A 23,244-nucleotide genomic window follows, 5' to 3' on the forward strand; every position below is an offset into this window, starting at 1 on the left:
GGTGCTCCGGTTTCCCCCACAGTCCAAAGACATGCAGGTTAGGTTAACTGGTGACTCTAAATTGACCGTAGGTGTGAATGTGAGTGTGAATGGTTGTCTATGTGTCAGCCCTGTGATGACCTGGTGACTTGTCCAGGGTGTACCCCGCCTTTCGCCCGTAGTCAGCTGGGATAGGCTCCAGCTTGCCTGTGACCCTGTAGAACAGGATAAAGCGGCTCGAGATAATGAGATTAGACTGTGACATGTAGTTGCTACAAGAGAGATGCTGCCAAACGGAATTTCATTGTATTCTTGTACAATGACAGTAAAGCAGCTTCTTCTTCTTGAAAAACTAGGGTAGGTCGGTAGGGATTTTTTTTTTTTGAAGACATGTTTCCATGGCTATCACCACTCTCTTCCCCCCATATTCACAATAAGATATCCACCCACCCAGCACTCTGTTTGAATGCATGTTTGCAGGTATTCTGGTTTCAGAAATAAACACTAAAGAACACTTTTCAAAGATTTATTTCGAACCATACACAAACTTCTCTTTGAACTGTGAAGATCAGCTGTTCAATGTCTACTTCCCATATGGCCTGTAGCAAATGTCTTTTATGCCTTTTTGAAGGCACTCGTCACATAGTTCAATAACTGTGTGGCAGCGGGGGCGTGGCCAAGCAGCGGTCTGTGAATGGAGGGCGAGGTCGAGGAAGGTAAGTGGCTAAGTCATTCCACCTGCTGTCAGACTGTAACAGTTCCTGATGTGGGTGGAGCACAGAAGCACGGCAGGCGAGAGTTGATGTTTACACACAAAAAATTTATTGAGCTTTTCATCTTTCTTTCTTTCACTCACTCACATACGTTGTGGTCAGGGAGAGAGCCCCTTTTCTCTGCTCTCTCTTTCCTTTTATGCTCCATCCCTGTAACACACACACACATTGACAGCAGGTGGAATGACTTATGCCGCTTTTCCACTACAAACGCGGCTGAGTCGGGCTGAGCCGTGCCGTGCTGAGTCGGGCTGAGCGGGGCTGTTGGAGTTGCATTTCGACTACCACCGCGCTGAACCGTGCTGGCTGGAAGTGGGTGGACACATTGGGTGGAGTTAGCGAAAGTGGGTGGACGTCAGGTGATGTCGTTAAGCAGCGCAAACAGTGACATCAGTGAGCTTTTAAGCGGTAGTCTCACGACCCGAATAGTAAACAATAAACATGGAGGACATGGAGTCATTAGTGTTGCTGGTCTTGGTGCTGTGGCTTGTTGTCACCGACAACGCGGACAGATACTGGCAAGAGCGTATAGATGAGGCGAGGCGCATAAGGCTTCAGAAATTCTCGTAATTCGTAATTCTTCTTCTTCCGGGTTTACGGTGTTTACAGATCCCAGCGTGCTCGCGGGGCGTGTGTGGGCATGTGAGGACACTCCTCCTCACCAATCAGTGCACAGGGGAGTGTCTGCTCACGCCCCCAGCCTCACTCGGCACGGCTTGGCTCACTTCAGCCCCACTCCAAAACGGTGCGAGTTTTAGGAGCTAAGCAGGGCTGAAGCGAGCTGAGTCGTGCTGGTTTTTGGTAGTCGAAACGTGAGCTGTGTCGGGCTGAAGTGAGCTGAAGCGAGCTGAAGTGAGCTGAAAAAGGGTAGTGGAAAAGGGCCATTAGCTACTTACCTTCCCTGACCCCGCCCTCCATTCACAGACTGCTGCTTGGCCACGCCCCTGCTGCCACAAACTGTTTAAATCTTTTTTTCTCAAATCTGGTTTAACACAGACAGTCTTTAAGACAATATGGACAAATGTCTGTTCTTCCAAATCCACTGCTATAGTAGACTATTTCAACAGGATCTGCACAGTTGAGAGGCATTCTGACACCACAAACTGAGGCAAGAAAATGTTCGGGGGGTATTACTGGCACCCACGCAAGAGTCCTCGAACTCTGACAGCAACACAGTGAGTGCTGTTTGTTGTCAGTGTGTCAACCGATGCTTCGCATAGATGATTTCTATGTTTACTCTAGAACTACTGGTACAAGCTAACAAATCTTCAATGTCTTTAAATGTCTCTTTTTCTAGCGACATAATTTGTCTAAGACTGGGCTTGCGATGTGCAAGACACGCGTCTTTCAGCACACAAACCACTGACATTTTCGTTGCTTCCTGTTAGAGGTAGTCATGCGCATGTGTACAATCGGCCGTTTATGATGCGAGAGACACTCACGCTATGCGTAACGTGCGGACGTTGGTCTATGATCAGGGGCAACCACGCTATGTGCATCGCATGAACGTTTTGTAGACTGAGAGGGGGTCGGAGTCACAGGGGGTTGGAAGGGGGGTGCTCGGTCGGGTAACCAGAAGCAAAGTGTGTGGTTTTTTTTTTTTTTGGCCTTAAAGGCCCCATCACACTTATTCAGAATTGGTAGGAATCAAGCAGAACCAGCTGGAATTAAAAATTTTTCAAAATTCGTGCCACGTTCGGGCGGGAATTTCAAACTGACCAACATTCTTACAGCTTTGTAAGAATGCCATTCGAATACTTAGAATGCACTTTGAACCCGCCACGAATGATTCTTGCACATTCCAGGTGTATTAGCTTTCGAATGCAGTTCAAATGTAGTTGGAACACAGTAGGAATACCTAGAATGCTGTAAGAATATTAAGAATGCACTTTGAATGCTGTACGAGTGCGGTTCAGTTGCTGACCGAATACCACCCGAAGTCTGGTCGGAAGGTGCCTCGAATGCTGTACGAATTCGCCTCGAATGCAGTCAGAGCACTCCCGGAATAGCTGCCGAATGTGTTTCGAACATCTAAGAATTCAAAGAGAATGCAGCTTGAATACTTAGAATGTACTTTGAATATCCCGGAATATACAAAGAATTTTCATTCTGACGGCATTCCAGCTCATTCAAGGCTCATTCGGGACATTCTGTCAGGATTTGAAGTGGCTTGCCATTTCGATTTTTCCCTCGAACGCTATCAGAATGTTTCGAATGCTGTTGGAATGCCATAAGAATATTTAGAATGCAGTCAGAATGCAGTTATAATGCACTTCGAATGTGGTTCGATGTTTCTCCTCTTCAGATGCGCCTCGAATGTTTTGAGCATGAGCAAAACGTTCGGGCCGACCACAAGAATGGGCCCAAATGTTTGGAATGCAGTCAGAATTTTTAGAATGCACTTCGAATGTCCCAGAATATATGAAGAATTTTAGTTCTGCCTCTAGTGTGACTACCCTATAAAGCATATACACAGAACCATGGCCTCACTTTCATTTATAAATGCCTTGGGACCTCAAGAATGGCACAGGAATAGTTTTAAGCATTAACAATAAATCTAATATAGTAATTTTTACGATTAAAGTGATTCATATAGGTAGCGGTCTGAGTGAATGACCTTGATGTCCTTAACGTCACAGCAGGAAGTCTATCGGTCTCATCGCCATTTCTGCTATACTAAAACACAGAGCTGACCGCAACTCCGATCTTCCATTTTGAGCTAATTTATTGCCATGCCACGTAGATGTGTTGCTGGCCGGCGCAGTTGGATTTACGTTGCATTCATGGCCCAAGAATGTTCAAACTGCAAAGATTTGGACATGTTTTACGAGAAGTTCACGGGCACATTGGGCGTGGAGAAGTGACATCGTACACCATATGTCAAAAATTCCCAAGATTTTGCTACTAAAGTTGCAGACCTCAAACTAGATTCAGATGAAACCATGGTTTCCTACGATGTCACTTCTCTTTTCACCTGCATTCCCACCACAGAAGCAGTCGAATCTGTTAGAAAAGGACTCCTTCAGGATAGCTGCTTACTGGATAGAACGAACCTCACCACGGATCAGATTTGCACCCTGCTTGACCTCTGCCTGACTACCACTTATTTCCAGTTTAATGAAAGTTTCTACAGACAGAAGCATGGATGTGCCATGGGCTCACTGGTGTCCCCTATTGTGGCCAATCTATACATGAAGGAAGTGGAACATATAGTTTTGATCACTTTTGCAGGAGTTGCTCCCAGCCAGTGGTTTAGATACGTGGATGATACCTGGGTTAAAATCAAAATCCATGAGGTGGAAGCTTTCTCGAAACACATCAATGCAGTGGATAGCAACATCACTCGGGAGGATGTCAGTGGGAATAATCTAGCCTTCTTGCATTGTGATGTACACATTAGACAAGACAGAAGCCTTAGTATCGAGGTCTACCGGAAACCCCCACACAAAGACCAGTACCTACTTTTCGACTCTCACCACCCACTGGAACATAAATTGGGGGTCATGAGGACCTTGCAACACAGGGCTCAGAACATTCCTACAACGATAGAGGGAAAAGAGAAAGAGCAGAATCATATCAATAAAGCGCTTCAGAATTGTGGTTATCCCAACTGGTCTTTCCTAAAGAGCAGAAAAAGGAACATAACGGACAAGGATGACAACGGGAACAAACGCAAGAACATTGTCATTCCCTACATTTCTGGTCTATCTGAGAAACTCAGGAGGATCTTCTACAAACACAACATTCTGGTACATTTCAGACCCAGTAACACCCTGAAGCAGAAACTGGTCCACCCTAAGGACAGAATAGCCAGACACAAATAGGACAACATAGTGTATGCAATTCAGTGCGGTGAGGAATGCACGGACTCGTATATTGGGGAAACAACCACTTTACAGGCGTTTGGCTCAACACAGGAGAGCCAGCTTCTCAGGCCAGGACTCTGCTGTCTACATTCATCTTAACAACAAAGGACACTCATTTCAGGATTGTAACGTACACATTTTAGCATCAGAGAGGATTGTTAGTATGAGCGAGGAGTTAAAGAAGCCATTTTTGTCAACCTGGAATGGCCATCACTGAACAGAGGCGGGGGTCTAAGACATCATTTATCAACCATCTACAATGCGGTCTTAGGCACGCTTCCCAGACGGCTGGGTGCATGCCAAGACCCAGCTGGTTTCGGTGATTCACAGGGGGACAGAGGGGCCCTGTTTACATTATTTCGAATCAGCGGATCATCAGATTAACGTTTTTAAAACGATTCGCGTGCACACAGCAACGCCAATACACGGATACGCTAATCACATGACTAATTAGACGGCACGTCACATGATCCCAGTGCATATCGGGCATGCGCAAGTCACTCACCACTTGCAAGTGGAAGGATGGCAAGCGAACACCTTCTCCAGCAGATAAACACACCTGGCTGTGATGTTCATGTTCTCACTGAGTTTAAGCGCCTGAAGGAGGTTGAAATGTGTAAATAAACCTCAGTGCAGCTCAGCGCTTCCTCCTGCGCTCCAAATCACTCCGCCCTGAACAGCGAGTGCCTTCTGGAGGGTGCGCAGTCCGGCCCTGCGCAGCTCACAGAGCGCGTGAGTGAAGCGCACGAGCAGTGATTCGGGACTGAGCCGCTGTGTGTGTGTGATCCCAACACCAGCGAATCAGGAAGGTGGATGTCACAGTGACGTTGTCCAATGACGACGTCAGCTAGAGCTCAGCACAGCGTATCCACGTATTCTCAATGTTTAGCAGAGGTGGGGACTTGGGACTTGGACTCGAGTCGACTCGAGTCACTGTTTTCATGACTTGTGACTTGACTTGACAAAACATGAAAATACTTGAGACTTGACTTGGAAGTTTAAGACTCGGGACTTGACTTGACACACGATGACTTGAGTGACTTGAGTGTTATTTCCATCGTGGTTTTTATTGTGAAAATAAAATGTAATATGCACATACTTCAGTAATTTTGATTGCACTGCCGTTGCGTTGTCACCGCCCTGTCCATCAGGCACGCTCTCTGTGTGGGCTATATACCGGCATGCCCCATGCCACGATGTGTTCACAGATTTCACATCATATCATCATGTCAGGCTACCAGGCCGCCAAAACAATGGTTTGAATGACTACAATTTAGAGAGCACAACTCTGTAACTGAACAGGTGCATTGGATATTTCCCAGTGAGGTAATTTAAAAAGTCTCTGGGTAATTGTTCAAGGAAAGATGAATCCCGCGCACTGTCCTTTCCGTATTGTTCCCGAAACGTTGCACTTGTGGTAAGGAGGACAGTGCGTTAGCCACGACCGAAACGTTGTGAGCAAAGTTCCTGTGGAAAGGAATGCGCGGGATGCATATTTCATTTAACATTTATTTTCGTAACAATCTATTATAGCGGGAACCAAGACTCCCGCGCCAAAGTTGTATGTCCACGCTCCGCACAGGCTGAGGCAGCATCGGAGAGGGAGAGAGCGCTTTTGCACACACCTCTGTAGCTCGTCTTATGGGGTAAGATGATGTCAGTTTTGCATGGGCGAACAGGTCTTCTTTTTGAGACCTAAATTATGTCTGACACATTTCTCTATCCTTTTTTTTTTTTTTTTACTGGCGCAAACATACATCGAAGTCACTTCAGGTTTCTCCACGTGCATCTTATTAATAATAATCATCTCATCTGACGTGATTAGAGATTGGAGGAGCTCATGCCCCTGTTAACCCAAGGTGTCGTCCTACCCTCTATACGCACATAACAGAATGCCAATTCTCTGTTTATTTTTCTTGTTGGCTGATGACAATGTGAGAAACTTAGTTGGCTTTCAATCTTGCAATCAATTTTGCCATCAATAAATAACTTTGTGACATTATTACTGTTTTGTTTTATTCCATGATGTATTTTACAGAACATGAGTATTTAAAATGCAAATATTTAACAGGTTGGGCACATGTGCCAGGGATGTTTACTGACATTTACTTATGTATTGCCTTTTCAATGTATTAAATTCATATTCTGCTGCTAAAATTACGCCAATACGCCTAAGGTGACTTGACTTGGACTTGACTTGTCTTATTATAGGACTTGACTTGACTTGACATAGCCTGTGACTTGACTTGACTTGCCCAAGACAAAAAAGACTTGGGACTTACTTGGGACTTGAAGGTTAAGACTTGAGACTTACTTGAGACTTGCACATGTGTGACTTGGTCCCATCTCTGATGTTTACACAGCACCGGACCAGACACGATCTGGATTGAATACTTGGACCCTGGCGGATTCCCGTTTCCCAGCGTTTCCAGGCGTTTTAATGTAAACGGACAGTGCATCCGCGAAGAAAACGAGACAGATACGGTCTAATGTAAACTTGGCCAGAGTCAGCTTTCCATTGATCACCCTAACGGGCAATCCATTGATCACCCTAATGACTCGCCGTTCACACCCAGCCTCCAGTGACCCACACCAACATGATGCCTCAATGACACCTTAGATGAGCTTGTCATCAGAATTCTGATCCATGAGAGGATAAATATCTGATATTCCTTATTAGTCAGACAGAACTGAAGAAGCCTTTTGGATGAGAGGTGAAACGTTTTCAAGAATCTTCAAGCAAGTCCAGTTGCTCTTTTCTACCACCCACAGTTTACTATGACCTGGATGACTGAGAATCTTCACAGACATTGTGTGTTGAAGTTACCAGTATAAGATTATTTAATTTGCTTCAGAATGTGATTTGTCTCAGTTCATCTGATTATTTAATTAGCCTTTTACGTTTTATCAGTGAAAATGCATGCATGTACATGTATGTTGCATAAGTTATAACACCTATCCTGTTTTAATGAGAGTCAACCCACAATCAATGAAGTCAAATCAGTCTTAGTTGAGCAAGTCGGTAACGGTATTTCTTACTTTCAACATAAATTTTTATTTATATGACTTTGGTCTATAGCTGTAAAAGGCCTCGGCCTTAAAACCGGTTACCGCAGTGACGTCACATGCTCAGGGCTGGCTGGCTCAGTGGGGCAGCTCCAATGCCAACTTTGCGGTCGATTTTAACTCTCAAAAAAAGTGTGTATATATAATTTTTAAAAAAAATTTATTCCCATTTATGCAGCATACAAGAGTCAAGGATGGAGATACTATCCACTCAATTTAAAACTAAAGGCTCTGCATATCTCCTTTAAGCTGGTAAATAATATATTTTATTTTTTTCTTTACCAAATTCTAACAAAGTGAGGGTGCCTGAAAGGGAAACCATATTTAGAACAACTTGCTACAAGCTCGTCAAAAACATGCCCTGGCTGCTTGTGGGCAGTTTCCCTTTGCAAAAACTTCAACCAACTGCCATTTACGGGCCACAAGGACTTCTCCTGACTTGTTGAACTCGGGGTCCGTGAAGATATTTAGTTTTGAGCTGGACTGATTCAGATAGCGCTGGATACTTCTCTGGAAAGACGTGCGTGAGAACGGCTCGTACACGTTGCCATTTTTCTTTGTTACGGACATGAAAAAGCTGCACAGCAACATGTTTAGTTCTTCACCAGGTATGTCTTCCACCTTTTGACCTTCATTTAGGTTTCGACAGAACTTCCCAAAGACATTGAGGTTGTAGGTCGTCTTTTCTGTTGTATTTTTTGCCCTTTGCTCCTCAATAAATTGCTGGATTTGCTTGGCGTTAGCAACAGTTGTTACAGGTTTTCATCTTTCTCCTGAAATGTTTTCTTTTATTTCTTCTTTATCAGGGTAGTAAAACTCACTTTTGCTGTGAACACTGTCGTTATCGCTATCCATGCTGTAAAATTAATGCTATTATACTGAGAAATGCGAAAATTAAATGTTGACAAAATATTGCTATTATGTTTGTTGTTGTGAACGAGCAAGTCGCCAAAGGTCCGCAACCAGGGTCCGTATCGTAGGATTCCGGACCACTCGTGAGCCAATCAGAGCGCACAATTTGATAGAAACCGGACCGCGAAAAAAATAATGGGCGATTATAATCAGTTTTGATGTTCAGATATCGGATGCAAGCAGAAATGTGATTGCGCTTTTTTTTTTTTTTATGTCTAGTTACTGGTTCCATGGTGGTATTATTTTTTTTTGTCAGCACAGAAACTTTTAATCAGTCATCCTTGTATTATCCCATCCCATACAGCCCTTTTACTTTCACTGGCATTGTTTACATGAAATACATGTTCCAACTACTCAGCACTATAACTTTGGCCGACAACATTGTGTACGTTTACATTGCACATTTACAATTTATCAATCATTTCGAGCAGTATTAATCTTGAAAAAAATCTGAGACCATGTAAACCTGTTATAATATTTGAATATCAAAACTGATTATATAGCCTAATATTGGTTTTTGTACCGTTATCAGCAGCCTGGGCCTGGACGCTGGACATCTTTGACACTGCTTAGAATGTGTCTGTAACGGTTCAGTGTTCGTGGGTGGAGCACAGAGGACGGCAGGACAGAGATCAGGTTTGACAGCACGTTTTATTGCCACACTTTTCAGCATAACAATTATGTATGCACTTTTCAGACACACACACTCGGCGTCTAATTCAGGAAGAGCTCCTCTGCTCTCCCTCCCTATATAGGGCGCGGTCACTGGGAAGACACACAAACGCAGGTTAATTGCTCTCAGGTGTAGTGATTCTGCCACTCACCTTCCCTGACTCCGCCCTCCTGTCACAGACCGGCGCTTGACCACGCCCCCGCTGCCACAGTGTCTTTTCCACGTTTTTCACAGACATAGTCTTTTGTGACAATTTTCACAAATCATGTTAGGTAGTGATGGGTTTTGAGTCATGGGGAAGTCCAGTGTTGTTGATAGAAGCAGAAGAAAATAAATGTACAAAATGTAATGACAAATCAACACTACTAAAATAAGCCATTATTAATGGTGTTTTTTCTTTTTTTTTTTTGTCCGTGTACAGTGTTTTTATAGCTTGCAGAATTCCAAATAGCTCATAGCAAACTAACTTTACTGAGCCTAGCAAGTTTAGTTTTTTTTAAATTTTAATATTTGTTTTTGCTGATGCATTCAGTAGATTGTGAGCATAATTACTGTAGCTAATTCAGTGGGATAGTATTGTCCTTGTCTGATTTTTTTTTTCGAAGATAAAAGCTTAGAGTGAAGTTTGTTAGTTTAGTCTCTGTTTTATACCATATTGTAACACGCTTGCAGGTTAGGGAATGAGGAAATGAGAGACAGGCTTGACAACTCAAAGTGCAGTTTATTTTCTACTTGGCAATCACTTTTCAGTGACTTTTTATTTCTCTCTCTACTTTTAGCCAGGCTTGTAGTACTTGAGTCCAGGACTCCATGACTTCACTTGGACTTGAGCACTGATGACTCGGACTTGTACATTAACTGTGTTCAGACTCATAAATTGGAGATGAGGACTTGGATTTTCTTTTTTTTGTAACATGCCATAATTTGGCATAAGAGATTTATATCTACATTAATTTTTGGACAAATTTTGTGCAAGAGCGTCACACCTGTGTGCCTTGGTGCATGCATAAGATAGACTCTCGGGTAGGGCTGCTCGATATTGGAAAAAATCAATATCACGATTTTTTCAGTAAATATCGATATCGCGATTTTTAAAACGATATTTATACACCTTTTTTTAAAGCCCTGATCATCAACACCTGAGGCACCGGGCCACATTTTTATAGTACAGGCCTCATAGGCTACCTGTCAACCCTTCCCGTTGTACCCTGAAACGCCTTTTACTTAAACTATTTACTGTGCAAGCGCGTACTTTGCATAGGTCCTATCGCCTGCACAAGGCTCACGTTCTCCTCACTCAACATTTCCGATCACAGAGGATGGAGCCAGCGCCGGTATTACCAGTGATTACTGCGTAACGTCCACACTGGCTCGTAGCCAGCCAAGGATAAAATCTCTCTCTCACACACACACACACACACACACACACACACACACACACACACTACAACGTAAGCTTGTGTGTTGTTAAGACACCAACATTAAACACGCACACACACGGACTGGCCATTGGGAGTAGCGGGAGTTTGTGGGCCGGCGGAGAAAAAAAAAAAAAAAGTTGCGTGCTGGCCTTTAATATGATAAGCAATGTTAACAGTTTCTTTAAGAAACTGTTAACATTGCTTATCATATTAAAGGCCAGCGTGCAACTGTAATAAACAATGTTAACAGTTTCTTAAAGAAACTGTTAACATTGCTTATCATATTAAAGGCCAGCGCGCAACTGTTTTGTTTTTTTCTCCGCCAGCCCACACTGAACCACCGGGAAAACTCCCACTACTCCCGATGGCCAGTCCGTGTGTGAACACGCACAATATAGAGACAAGTCCTGAAGAATTAACATACATGAAAATAGCTCAGCGGCATGTAAACATTCCCTGAAAGTGTAGGTGGCACTGCGGCTAGATGCTACGTGAAATGGCACAAGGCAAACACCATGCGTCGCTCAGTCAACAGACAAAATCCACGAACCCAGTAGTCCTCCTACTACTGTGGGTTAGTGTTCTGTGGCCAAAAACACCCTATGCACAGTCATTCCAAAACATCCCCACTAGTTGCAGGTTATGTCTCAAATACAGATATGCGTTGTGGATTAAGCGATCTATTTTCAAGCATCAGGCTTCTCTTCCTTCATCTTCCAAAAGTGGACTCCGCTATCTTTTTGGCATGTCAGCATTGAAATACCATTTGCAGAGATATTTCACTCGCCATTAGGAAAAGTAAAAGCAACACATGATTAGGGCTACATGATTAGCAGGGGGACACCGTTTTAAGCGCACGGAATTTTAAAAACAATGTAATTACATCTGAGTCCGTCTACATCGCGCAATAAACCCGTCCTTAGCAGAACCTACTTCAAAGCATGATGCTAGCTGCAGATGCACAAGTCAAAATCAAATGAACCCAACATGCCGCGGCGGGCAACATTAATAACCAAATTGCCTTACCTTAAAACGCTGCCTTGACCACAGGACGACTCGCAATTATTCCACTTAAATCCACACGGTTTAACACATCTAGCAAGCTGGATATGTGCTAATATTGTGCTTGTTTTCTTCCGTAGATGCCATTTTTACATTACCCAGTCCCACATCCAAAAATATGACGTAAATATATGTTAATTGTATTATTATAACTATTAGTAAGCAAATCAAACAACATATTAACAAATCAATATATCAAATCACCCGACACGTATGAAAACAGAAGAACTGATTTTTTACTGTTGCGGAGATATCGCGGGAGTAGAATGGATGACGTATGCAAGGCTACGGTGTGCCTTAGGGGACAGAAGGGTTCGTTTTACCTTACTGTCACGTCAATGTTATTGTTGTTTTATTGCCATTGTAGAAATATTGTGCACGTCCCTTTCGACAAATGACAAAAAATCGTTTCATATCGATATTATGAATTTTGATATCGTTTGACACCAATATCGATATCGTGATAAAAATACGATATATTGCACAGCTCTACTCTCGGGTGTGCTCTGGACAGCGCGGACGCCAAGTTGACTCTCGCGCACACCATAAACGACTCGCACCTGCACGGCTATATAAAGACTGTGAAAACGTACTTATTTTAGGAAGTATTGAGTTGCGTTGCTGACACATTACCGAGCCTTATTTCCTTGTTTGGTTTCCTGTTTTTTGTCTTTCATTCTGCCTAGTCTAAAATAGCCTGTTTGTGGCTTACTTGATGTATTGCCTGTTTCACCATTTTATGCTTTTTGCTTGCCATTTTGGATTGTTTACCTGTCTTCACTTGTATTAATAAACACACCTTCTGCACTTGCATCTGTCTTTCAGCTATCTCTGACAGAATACTTCGCACTCCCTGACAGAGAATGCACATTCACCTGTTCATGCGTCATGTTCAGGAACAAACTAACATTAATGGCGCTGAAACAGCCACTGTCAAATGGTGTGGTTAGACTCGACTCGAAATTTTCTTTAATGACTTGGACTTGAACCCTGGGGACTCGAGACTGGACTTGGATTCAAGGTTTAGTGACTCGACTACAACACTACTTTTAGCACACTCACACACTCAGCACTGGTTAACTCAGCTCTCTTTCTGATTACTGGCTTCTCCCTCTGAAAGAACATGCAAAATGCACAAAAGGAAATTAGCAGTAATCAAGTGGTAATCAAATTTGTTTCCTGCTGGTTCTACCTGACTCCTCGCTACCCACAACTGATGCTCGACCACACCCCTGCTGCTACAAAACTCCACCACACGACTCGGGCTGGGGAGCTGTCCAGCCTGCAGTTGACTCTTCAGGGTGGAAGAGGTAACCTGCCACCAGTATCTGTGCCCCTGGCTTGTGGACCACCCCAAACTTAAAGGACTGAAGAGTTAGACACCAACTAGTGATCGTGCGTCAGCATCCTTTATGTGATGGAGCAGGGTGTGGTTGGAACAGAGAAGGAAAGGGCATCCCAGCAAGTAGTGAGTGAGGACCACCCATTTGATGGCAAAAGACACTTTCTTGATCATGCTGTACTTTTGTCTCTTGCACCAAGAGCTTGCAGCTGATGTACAGTATGGGGCATTCTTCCCCCTTCACTGCCTGAGACAAAAGTGCCCCCAGTCCAGCTGTCTGACACATCAGTCTGCCAGACAAAATGGAAAGAAAAGCCAGGAGCATGCAACAGCAGGCCCCCACATAAAACTGCTTTAACCTGGGAAAAATCCTGTTCACACAGCTTTGTCCACTGGACTAGATCTGGTGTCCCATTTTTAGTGACCTCAGTCATCAGGCTGGTGATGTCTGAAAAATTAAGTACAAACCTCCTGTAATATCCAGCCAGTCTCCAGGAACTGCCTCAGCCCATTTTTGGTCTTTGATTGTGGTCTGCCCAAGACTACTGCAGTCTTATCAAATTGGGGACACACCTGCCCGTGACCCAAGTGGAAGCCCGGATACCATACTTCCACCCACCCAATTGCACACTTCTTCTTTGGGTTTGCTGTGAGTCCCGCATGTCTCTGTGATCTCAGGACAGACGTTAGTTATATTGTAAATGTGGTTGCCAATCATGATTGTAAGAGTCTGTCCACGAGATGCTGCAGTGTCGCTGGGGCTCCATACAACTCCAATGGAAAGGTGACAAACTGGTGTAACCCAAATGGAGTGGAAAAGGCTTTTTTTTTTTTTTTCCTTGGGATAATGGTGTCGAGGGTATCTGCCAGTATCCTTTAGTCAAATCTAGTGCTGAATAAAAGTGAGCAGCGCCTCACTGATCGAGAAGTTCATCAATGCAAGGCATCGGATATGTATCAAATTTAAACACCATGTTGAGTTTTAGAAAATCTATACAGAACAAGACTGACCTGTTTATTTTGGGGACCAAAACCACTGAACTGCTCCAGTCACTGTGCGACTCCTCCTCAGTTACCCTATATCAACCATAGCCTTGATCATCCTGAACCACTTTTTTTTTTTTTTGGGGGGGGAGCTCATACAAGTGGCTCTGCACCACCACCCTAGAGGAGTCTCAATGTGGTACTTTTATGAGATTAGTATAATCAGGCAAGGGCAAAAACACATCACAGAATTCCTCCTGCAGTTTGACAACCTGTGCTCTTTGGGATGGTGAGAGGTGGTCTCCGCAGAGAACCAGGGTGAATTGGGTCACACTTCTTAGACTTGCCTCCAGTCCCAGCTCCTCCCTCTTAGGCACCACCAACACCAGAGCCACAGGAACTACCTCTCTCCATGGTTTCAGGAGATTGGGGTGGTAAATTTGACATGCATCCAGGGCTCTACAGTGCGCACATTTCACTCGCATTTGCGAGCGAATTTTTCGGCATGCGAACGATGAAAAAAAACCGCGCATTCGTGCGAGGGCTTCTTGCGGCCGACAGTTTAGGAAAGCACTGAGCACAGACGCGATGAGTTTAACATTCTAAAATGTATCAAACGTTAAACTGCAAAGTATGTAAATCCAGCGCTGGATAGCCTACCTAATATCATTTTTTACACTAGAGACAAGAAAATTACATCAATGTGTTCATCAGAGCCTTGTAGCGCTCAATGTGAAAGAATTTTGTGAATATCTCCTTCCGATTTCGTGTAAATCCCCGTTGTTTGGAGGGAGCACTCTGAGAAAATCCTTCACTTTCTGTGTGACACTCTGCGCTCAGCGGGTGGGGGAGGGGATGCTCACTCACTCACTCACTCACACACACACACACACACACACACAGGAGGGAGGGGCTGCTCCCTCTCAGAGACACACAGGCTTGTAGCCTCATGGCAAGTCACACATTCACACACAGTCCATGGGCCAGGACCCAAAAAATCACATATCGGTACCACCTGAGGTGGCAAAATCTACCAATGATTTTTGTAATCCTCCATCCCTGAGGGACATTATTTGGCATGATAATCCTCTCTAAGTGGTGGCTTTCTTATATTTTTACTGGCTTTTATAACCATACCCAGTACAGTTCGCAATACATGCCTATGTGTAGGTATAGGTGTATGCAAGTGTGTGGGAGGATGGAATATGTGTTTATCAATGTTATATCACATGTAGACACCATAGACATTTAGAAAATATACAGTTTGGATGGATAATTTAGCTTCCCATGAATTTCAGAGGCCACAATGTATCCGTCGTACACTTTTTCACCAATTGAGGTTTTTCACCCACGTGACCAAGTCATGTGAGGCTGCCATTTTGGACGTCATGGCTCGAATCAGTTTGAATGCGAGGAAGGCGACAAACGAAAAACATAAAAGAAAAAGGAGCGAGATGCAGAAAACACCTTCACTATCCAGCGACGTATGGCATTTACAGGGCGAGCAGAGGGAGAGGTATTTGCAAAAATTGAGGTTAGCAGGCTTAGAGAACAAAGTTTACCTGCTTCCACCAGGATTGTTCACTGACGTACGGAAGTACACGAAGCCCTCGTCTTTTACCTGACTTCGGCCCACATGATCTGTATACCTATGTCGTTAAAAACCCATCACCATACACGAATATTGATCTGAAAGCATATAAGAGTTTGGATACCTACAAATATTTTGTCAGGCTGGGTAACATGCCTACATCAGCGGGTCGTCCCTGGAGCCGGTGGTCGCCATCTTATTACAGCTAAGGTTTGTTCACATTTTCATTTACTTTCGGTCCTCAGGATAAACAAAATGTTATTAAATGTCATTGAAATAACTTCTTAGTCTGTTGAGACATGGCCCGTTATAAATTTGCTGTTACCAGGTAATGACCAAGAACTGTATTATTAGGGTCGGTGTTTGTGTTGGAGCAGTGTACTAGCTGTTAGCACTAGCTAATGTCAAAAACCCTAGTATGTTACTGTAGCAATGTTTACGTTCAGTCATTTGGATGACTGTTAAAACCTTTCAGTCTCAAGTTTTTCCTTTACTGGATTTACTAGTTTACTGTAATTATGATCCGGCAGCTATTTACACCAGATCCAGTGTAAATGGCTGCCGGAGCGCGCTCCGGCTTGCTCCCAGAGTGCTCCGGGAGCAAGCCGGAGCGCGCTGCTTAATTTGAGGGGGAGCAAGCCGGAGCGCGCTCCGGAACCTCAGCCGGAGCACTCCGGGAGCAAGCCGGAGCGCGCTCCGGAACCTCGGCTGGAGCACTCCGGGAGCAAGCCGGAGCGCGCTGCTTAATTTGAGGGGGAGCAAGCCGGAGCGCGCTCCGGCAGCTATTTACACTGGATCTGGTGTAAATAGCTGCCGGATCATAATTACAGTAAACTAGTAAATACAGTAAAGGAAAAACTTGAGACTGAAAGGTTTTAACAGTCATCCAAATGACTGAACGTAAACATTGCTATAGTAACGTACCAGCTATGATGATGTTGACATTAGCTAGCTTGACCTTCAAAGTGGCGGACACCGGGGCGTCACGTGACCCTGTGACGTCAGGTGAAAAACCTCAATATAATATAGGGTTAGATTGAGGCAGAAGACTGAAGAAGGGTGGGTCAAATCCAAATAATTGCTATAGCACATCTGGAGATTATGGGCTTTCAGAAAATATATGGGTAAGATAGGTTAATATACATTACACTGCTATTTTAGGCCCGAAACTCCTAGCTGTCCAATGTATTTCAATGTAACGCAAAGTACATTACAGAACTAAGGTATAGAGGAATGTAGGAAGTTGGGAGGTGTCTCAATACACATTATATCACATCCAGAGTATATAGTATACTATTCAAAAAAAGTAGGGGATATTTTATTTTGAGATCCAAATTTTCACATATGCAAAGGGATACGAAAGCATGTTGTATAGTTCCTTACTGAGGAAGCATTTCCAAAGAAATTCATCATCCAAACACATCAATGACACTCTCATGATCAGCACGGGACGCTACTGATGATCAAGGGGGTCGTGCCACAAATTTGCATGACTCTGAATTGGAAGGTTAGAGCCACTCCAAAGGAAGATTTTGAAGAGAAAGCATCGGATTATCAGTGGTTGAAGTCGTTAATTAAACAGAGACCATGCGCCGTCTAACACAGGATGAGAGGTTACGTGCCCTTGGCATGCTACAGGTTGGCACAAGACAGGTCGTTGTGGCAAGAGCATTGAATGTTTCCCAGTCTGTCATCAGCAGATTATGGTCCAGACATCGTGCTACAGGGTCTGTTCAGGATAGACCACGATCCGGTCGACCAAGGGCAACAACTCAGGCTCAGGACAGATTCATCCGCACTATTGCCTTGAGAAATCGTATGGTAATAGCAAATCAGATAAGGTCTCAACTTCGAAGGGATACTGGCTTGGTAGTGAGTGGCCAGACCATCAGGAATCGACTGCACAGATTTTACTTACACGCCTGACGTCCTCGTGTCATTCCCTGTTTGAGGGATTGTCACATTAGGGCCAGACTCCAATGGTGTCGTCGTCATCAACCCTGGGATAATCGCTGATGGAACCACGTAATGTTCTCAGATGAGTCGAGGTTCACTGTGGACTTCCTGGACAGACGCAGGAGGGTTTGGCACCGACGTAACGAACGTTTCCATGACGTTAACGTCATTAGACATGATCCGTATGGGGGTGGCTCTGTAATGGTGTGGGGAGGCATCACTGCTGCTGGCAGAACAGACTTGCATGTTGTTGCTGGACGTGTCGCAGGGCAGTACTACCGGGACAACATCTTGGCACCCCATGTTGTGCCGTTTGCACGTCGTTATGGCCACCGTTTCATTTTCCAAGATGACAATGCCAGATGTCATAGGGCCAGGATCGTTACAGATTACCTCCAGCAGCAGAATATCACCAGATTACCATGGCCAGCACTCAGTCCGGACCTTTCCCCCATCGAGCATGTTTGGGACATGCTTGGATAGCGGCTACGCCAACGTCAACAACCTCCTGCCAATGTCCAAGAACTTGCTGCAGCATTGCAACAGGAATGGAATAACATTCCCCAAAATGACCTGGGACGTCTCGTTAGGAGTATGCCACGCCGAGGGGGTTTTTCCCGCTACTGACTCGGTTTCAAAATGGTGGTAAATTTGCTGTGTGACCCTGTGTTTGTGTTGACCCTTATTCTGGAGAATCTGTCCTTTACTGACTGTACACAGGGTTTCGAATAAATTGACAAATGTTTCCTTAATGTTTTTCTGTCATTTGTTTCCTTCCTGACCTCATGATCTGCATTTCATTCTACTTGTAAATCCAATATCCCCTACTTTTTTTGAATAGTGTATATATAGACCTTTTAGAAAATATATGGCTGAGATAGCTTAATACACATTACACGGTTATTTTAGACCCGAAACCCATAGCTGTCTATTGAAAATCAATGTATTTCAATGTAATGCTAAGTACATTTATATAACTAATGATGGAAAAGGATGCATCAAGTCCAAAGTTATGTTTTTTGACATCTATAGAGTCTAGGCTTTCAGAAAATATATAGATTAAATGGCGAATAGGCATATTTGACTTTCATAGTGACCATAATACCTTGGCTACAAAAATGACTCAACTTTGCTTCAGTGGTATTTATAGATGCATGTGATCAAATGTTTGAACATAAGGACTCAGACAAAAGGTCTAGGTCAAGAGGTGTCTATCAGAGGGGTATTTGCAAAAGAAGAATATTACAAGTGTTACTCACATAAGTTAGCATTCAATGACTAACTTTGCAGTGAAAGAATGGAAATGGTGCCACTTTATTTCAGCAGAACATAACACACAACAGTAAAATCGCAACTAAGCCTCTACTGTTCACAAACCTATTTGTTCATTGCAAGCTTTTTAATCTTCATCACTATCATCATATTCCAGACTGCCATGTATGTTCTCCTCCACTTCTTCCACCTGATTGCTGCAAGTTTGTAACCTACACAATTCTGTGCATTTTAGTTTGTTTGAAAGACAGGAACAGTCAGGAAGTTTGCAGGTCCATACACATTGGCAGGCCAAAAGTTCCAGGACAGCCAATGGGGCTGGCAGTCCCTGCATCCAGTCTACCATCAGCATTCCTGTAAAATAAGTAACATTTTGACACTGTTTTATATAATAAATATAGCAAAATTGTGAATTCTAGTTCATGGTTTGTATTTGTACCTTCATCATTGGTTGTCCATCCATGTCCTTTTGGTTCAGGTATGTCGGGCTGTCCTTCCAGACAGTGCCTCCAGACTGCAGCCTGATAATTGGCATGCTGTATATGCAGCTTTAAGCAGTCCCTGCAAGGGGGGAGTGAACTGGAGTCTACTTGACCTCTTTTTGCACAGAATAGCATGTCACGCATATCATTGTCACATATGCTGGATGATGGTGCATACATCCGGCAGACAAATGACTCCATGTTGCTGTATAATTCCTCTGTTACATCCCAGGATGTTCCCAATGATTTGAATGACTCTTGGAATGTCCTGCTTCCTTTGACAAGCTTCAAAGCTCTGAATTTTCCTAAACCTGCAAAAGCACTTGTGCTATCACAACCTGTAAAGGCATGCATCCCTACGAGAGCGCCACTCAGATCATCTCCAAGGCACTGAGCAAGGTTGCTGATATTTATGTACCGTGTTCGATTCTGAGTGCCCATCTTCTAATAGAGGAGAGCATCTATCCTCTTACAGCACCCAAGGCAAAGGATCATGACATCTGTATCCTCACTTACAATAAGTAAGGTTTGATAGCCATTTTGGCTGGCATGATTTGCGTGAAGGAGCATACGGGTGTCTGCCTCCTCATGGGAACATATCTCAGTTCTTCCACAATATTCCAGGCTTCTTCGCTCAGACAATAGCATGTCTCTCCACAAGTTGCAATTAATTGTTTGCTCCGAAGCTTTGCTCGATTCTCTGCTTGTTTCCACTGGTCCACGATGAATTTTATCAAGGCTGTTTCGCTGTCAGCATTACTTAAGTTTTCTCCACTGCACAACATTGTGTCCTGCGGCAATATTCTTCCAGTGAGTGCTACTTGTTGAGCCACGTCTGCACCTCTCAGCATTTTTGATTGATGTCTTCCAGTACACATCAAATACATATAGTTCTGTAATGCATGTTGCATTACATTGAAATGCATTGGTTTTCAATGGACAACTATTATTTATGGGTCTAAAATAGCCATGTTGTGTATTTAGCCATCTAACCCAGAATATATTCTGAAAGCCTATACTCTATAGATGTGAAATAGCAAGAGTTTGGATTTGACCCACCCTCCTTCAGTCTTTTGCCTTAATCTAATCCTATATTTTATATAGGCAAAAAAGTGTAGGGCTGATACATTTTGGCCTATGCAATTCATAGAAAGCCAAATTATCCATCTAATCCTTATATTTTCTAAATGCCTATGGTGTGTACATATGATATAACATAGATTAAGCCATATCCCATCGTCCCACACACTTGCATACACCTATAACTACACACAGGCATGTATGGCGAACTGTACTGGGTGTGGGTATAAAAGCTTGTAAAAATACAACAAAGCTACCACTTGGAAAAGGTTATCATACCAAAACACATCCCTCAGACATAGAGGATTACAAAAATCATTGGTAGATTTTGCCACCTTTGGTGGTACCGACTTCTGCTCTGGCCCATGGACTAACAGTATAGCTCAGTTCCTGCAACTAGCGGCTGCTACGCGCACTGCATCACTCTCTCAATTTCCCACAGGGGAATTGTCTCTAGTTAGTTATAGAAACTCAGTTCAGCTACAAAACTCAGGATATTGCACTGTATTTGGTATTGCATTGTATTGGGTATGGATGTAAAAGTGTAGAAATATATACAAAAGCTATAAAAACAAGTTGCTCTGTGAGGTTGCACTGTAATAAGTATTGCACTGTAATACTTATTACAGTGAATGGAAGAAGAGGCGGCATGCTAATCTGCTGGCTAACAAGTATCAACCATAGAAAGTCAGTAAACTTCCTTTCCAAAACAAGGCAGATAGGTGACTGGAATGGGCGCTAACAATACGTAATGATAAACAACAATGCGCAATATTATTATCAATCTTATCTGTGAATGACACAGTTTTGTTAACATATGTTGCCGCCGTATACCTCTTCTTCCATTCAAAAGGCTGAAAATGGATATGAGTTCCCCTGCAAGTGACGTAATGTGAAAAAGGCTAATTGTTCAAGGTGGTTATGGCCTGTGGGGAAAAAACTGTTTTTGAGTCTGTTGGTCCTTGCTTTGATGCACCTGTAACGCCTGCTTGAGGGCAGCAAGTCAAAGAACTCAGAGCCAGGGTGGGAGCTGTCCTTGATGACGTTAGCTCATATTGTAAGTGTGAGAATATTGTCCTTTTAGGTCCTTGTTGGTGCATTGTTGCACCTGCCAGAAGTGGCATCAGACAGTGCATGTAATTTAGCCTTTTTCACATTACGTCACTTGCAGAAGAACCTCACATCCGTTTCCAGCCTTTTGAATGGAAGAAGAGGCGGCATGCTAATCTGCTGGCTAACAAGTATCAACCATAGAAAGTCAGTAAACTTCCTTTCCAAAACAAGGCAGATAGGTGACTGGAATGGTCGCTAACAATACGTAATGATAAACAACAATGCGCAATATTATTATCAATCTTATCTGTGAATGACAGTTTTGTTAACATATGTTGCCGCCGTATACCTCTTCTTCCATTCAAAAGGCTGAAAATGGATATGAGTTCCCCTGCAAGTGACGTAATGTGAAAAAGGCTAATTGTTCAAGGTGGTTATGGCCTGTGGGGAAAAAACTGTTTTTGAGTCTGTTGGTCCTTGCTTTGATGCACCTGTAATGCCTGCCTGAGGGCAGCAAGTCAAAGAACTCAGAGCCAGGGTGGGAGCTGTCCTTGATGTTAGCTCTGCTGAGCTCTGCTCTCTGTTTAGCGACTGTTGTTCATTCATTCAGCAGGGATGAGAATTTTCCACCAATTGGCAGATTTCCGACTTTTTCAGACCAAAATGATTGTTTTTGAGATCGATGTAAATCCGTTGAGAAATTTTTTTTTTTTTGGGGGGGGGTATGATTAACGATCTGTGGTCACCTTATACCGCAGACATCCCAAGTCTCCCGGAAGTTCCGGGAGTCTCCTGCATATTGATAGACGCGAGCAAGAGTGTGCGCGCGCAACATTTAAGGTCTGCATCACGCATCTTAGAATATGCGCGCGCGAGGGGGTGCGCGAGGGAGACTGTGTGCAGTGTTGCCAGATACTGCTGACGTTTTCCAGCCCAAAATATGTTCAAAACCTGCCAAAATGCACTTAAAACCACCCAATCTGGCAACACTGACTGTGTGCCTGTTCATGTAGCGCATGCCAGACAAAGAGCATCTTGATTGGGTTACTCAGCAAAATAAGCCAATCAGCTTTCAGTGTGGGCGGGCTTTTATCTCTTTTCTCGAGGACCGGAGTTTTCAGTTGTATTGAGTCAGTGCAGCCTACAGGATCGGCATGGCAGAGAGAGAGCGCGCGCCCCAAAAAATATATATCAATTACATGTCATATACAAGTGTGTATCTCTTTATAAATGGGGTTAGCTTATCTAATGTAGCATGTTGGGGAGAATCATAGTATCATACTTTAAAATTTCATCAGAAATATAAATATGATAGCATGTATAACTCTCCTACTTATTGCTCATTTCATGGGGGGGGGAATTGCTGGCATGTGCCGCGCAGGAGCGTCTGCCCAAATTTTTTAGGCCGAGATGAACTTATAGTTTTTGATTTAAAAAACAATTCCAATATGTAATGCCCATTGTACATGCCTGTTCTTTAATTCAAAATCACCATCTCGATCTTCAGATTGACCATATGGTATCTGTATTACATTACACAACATCCTGTCCAGATAAATCCTAGTTAGTACACACAACAGTTGAAAGGGAAGTGATAAGTGATGTTGAATGTTGCCTGCTTAATATGCAAGACCTCCTGCTACCATAATAACATCAGAAGAAAGCTTAAGAGAATTATATGATAGAACTTTTTTCTGGTTTGCACTTCAGTTTAAAGGATTAGAGTATTCAA

General features: G+C 43.5%; 1 protein-coding gene across 1 annotated transcript in view; it reads left to right on the forward strand.

Moving 5' to 3' along the window:
* LOC132885424 (gastrula zinc finger protein XlCGF26.1-like) overlaps positions 1 to 23,244 on the forward strand; it is a 52,214-nt gene that overhangs the window by 987 nt on the left and 27,983 nt on the right. Inside the window, exon 2 of the mRNA XM_060920086.1 lies at positions 9,129 to 9,232. The gene's annotated coding sequence lies outside the window, so the exon portion shown is untranslated. The remainder of the gene's footprint in view (positions 1 to 9,128; positions 9,233 to 23,244) is intronic.

Source organism: Neoarius graeffei, chromosome 4 (assembly GCF_027579695.1).
Source record: "Neoarius graeffei isolate fNeoGra1 chromosome 4, fNeoGra1.pri, whole genome shotgun sequence".
NCBI lineage: Eukaryota > Metazoa > Chordata > Actinopteri > Siluriformes > Ariidae > Neoarius > Neoarius graeffei.